Consider the following 3184-nt stretch of genomic DNA (forward strand, 5'->3'; position numbering starts at 1 on the left):
ACGTACATGTAAACGATTTCAAACTGAAACCAGCGTTGTAGCAGTATGGGTGGTTTTGGCTTTTTAGTAAAATATATTATAATGGGGAAAATGTGTATGAGTTGGCTTCTCGCCGTTCTGGACTGGAAGACTGTTTAAATTTAAGAGGAAGGACCTCTAATTTTTAACTTACCTGTGGTAGAAGCGGGCCTTGGGAGGGGAGAACCTTGAAAACAACCCAAGTTCGGCATAAGATATATATATATATATATATATATATATATATATATATATATATATATATATTATGTATAGTCGAACCTGTGTAAGACGGAATCGCAAGGGAGCCAGAAAAAAGTCCGTCTTAGTAGACATTTTCCATCTCACTCAGACAGGGTAATTTAGTGGGAGATGGAGGTGGGGGGGGGGGGGGGTCAAAGGCCCAGCCGGTGGGATCAAGGATCGCTTTTCCGATCAGCAAGCAGTGGACAAAACTTCACACCTTTTAATTGCTATCCTGTCTGATAAATGACATGTGTCAGTCTTACTTATCCAATTACTACCAGTGCTTGCCTTTCATAGGACTACTGTTTGACCAATCAAAAACAGAAACGTTTCAACGTCTCCTTTGATTCCACCCTTAACCCCATCCACCGACGCCACCCCTCACTACCATCATCGTAACAACGTTCGAGGAACTCTTTTCTCAGCTGGTCGTACGATCAGGGTGGCAGGCATTGGTCAATGTAATTTCACACCTCTGGCTTCTGGCTACCCAGGAAAGTTTCCAAAGTGGCTGGCTACTCTCACACTCTCACGGGAAGTCGTGAGATTTCCCACCCACACTACACTGACCATCTGCATCGCTGAGGGTTCACATGATGGGGTAACATCTACCCATCTACCCCCGAATTGCACCCCTACTCCTCTTCCTCGCCCAGCGGCATGGCCATAGCGTTAAGTTTAGATATATTTACAGAGAGAGAGAGAGAGAGAGAGAGAGAGAGAGGGTGGGTGGGGGCGCAGTTTAATGGGGGAAGGATGGGAGGAATGGAGACAGATAGGGGGAGGGGGGGGGTCTATATATTCCTGTCTCTTGTACTCTAGTAGACGACGACTAAGCAGAGAGCTATGTTCATTTTTTGCTGTGAGATACAACAAATACAACAACCACTTGCAATTATTGGCACTGACATTTGCTTTGAAAACTTGTGTTTGGCCCAAAGTATTTAATTTACTTTAGCTGTGTAGGTACGCATGTTGTTTGGAAGCTATAGCCTTATTTTGCAAAGACTGGCAACCATTTTTGATGATGACTCGTGTCAACTTGGTTTATATGTTTTGATTTTGTCTCCATTTAAAGGGCATACTTTCCATCTGCTTGCCCATCTCTCTCTCTCTCTCTCTCTCTCTCTCTCTCTCTCTCTCTCTCTCTCTCTCAGTCTCTCCGAATCATTCAGTCAGTCAGTCAGTCAGTGAGTCTTGTCTGTCTGTCTCTTTCTCTCTGCCTCAGTCTCTCTTTACACACGCGCGCGCACGCACACGCGCAACCGGTGTCTGTAGTATTGCGGTAGGTGCATATCCGTTGCTCAATGAAGACGTGGGTTCGATTCCTGTTCAGGGAGAATTTTCTATCGGTTATCTCAGTCTTTCTGCTGGGATATCGTTTCTCTCTCAGCCTGGACTGGCCCTGATACATGGGGTCTAAGCAGCCCAACTCCTCAATGTTCTAGATTGTGCCGTTTACATTTAAACACACACGTATACACTCAAACAGACACGCAAACACATCACACACACACACACACACACACACACACACACACACACACGCACACACGCACACACACACACACACACACACACACACACACACACACACAAACACGCACACTCGCACACACAAATGCACTCTCATTGTGGGCATGTTGCATTAAAAAAATGGGTTCATGCGAATTTTCAAAAGCTTATATCGTGTGTTAGTTTGTGGCACAGAATCCCATGGACGTAATCGCGAGGTATATTACTATTATAAGAGGGTAAAAAGAAAAGAAGACGGGAAGATATTTTTTTTTTTGTAAATAAGAAAGAAGAATTTAAGCAAACCACACCAGAGTGCCCACCAATCACTTAGACAAACAGACAGACAGACAGACAGAGGGCAACCTCAGTCTGCGACTGCGAGCAAAGTCACGTTTTCAGGTGAACAAACGTTGTCATTTACATACATGTATCTCATAAAATGCGAACTACATGCAGTGAAGAGAAACTTTCATTGTTTAGTTTTAGCTGACTCGCCACTTTATCAAGTTCACATGCAGAAAGACAAGGGAGGTAACTTTTAAAAAGCATGGGGAGTAACTCGCCAGTCGGACAGTCTGATAAAGAATAAAGAGCCCATAGATCATCGCGAGAAAAACACAGGGACTGCCAGCTCTCACCTTGACGTTCACGTCACACGCCTTACTCCGAGACTGATCACCAGCAGACCGCTGCACGGCGTACGTCAATACAGTTAACACAATAATTCAGAAATACAAGGGAGCAACACCTGACTTGTTATCTTAATTAAGGGCTTTCACTTTATTGAAAAGGCATAGATAATGATTTAATAATTTTTACTGAGTGATGAAAGTCCCCCCCCCCCCCCCCTTTTCTCCAATATACTAAATGAATTTTGGAATTTGTCTCCCCCACCTCACACACACATGGCACCCCTCCACTGTTTTATTCTTTCCCTTACATACAAACTCATGTACAGTACCGATAACTATCAACACTTGAACACACACACACACACACACACACACACACACACACACACACACACACACACACACACACTCACACGCACACATAAACCCTCACAAACATCATTCTCTTTGCCAACTTTATGCTTCTTTGTAACAGCGTCATAGGCCAAGACCTATTATCTACTGCTGAAAAGGCATCAGTTATAGTTATCAAAATCAAATTCTTGTATAGCAACAAAACAAACAAAATTTAATACATTATTTACAGCTATGTCTTCACACTGAAGGCTCACACGACTTCACTTGGCCAGTCTATTTATTGCATTTGGACCATAATATATATCGCATATACCTGTGAGGTACAATCCATGATCATTAACACTTATTTATATTCAGTTTCTTCCCATTGTTAAGTACACATTTATAGCAGGGTGAACTGTGGAGAGTTAGGG

Source organism: Aplysia californica, unplaced genomic scaffold (assembly GCF_000002075.1).
Source record: "Aplysia californica isolate F4 #8 unplaced genomic scaffold, AplCal3.0 scaffold00040, whole genome shotgun sequence".
Classification (NCBI taxonomy): Eukaryota; Metazoa; Mollusca; class Gastropoda; order Aplysiida; family Aplysiidae; genus Aplysia; species Aplysia californica.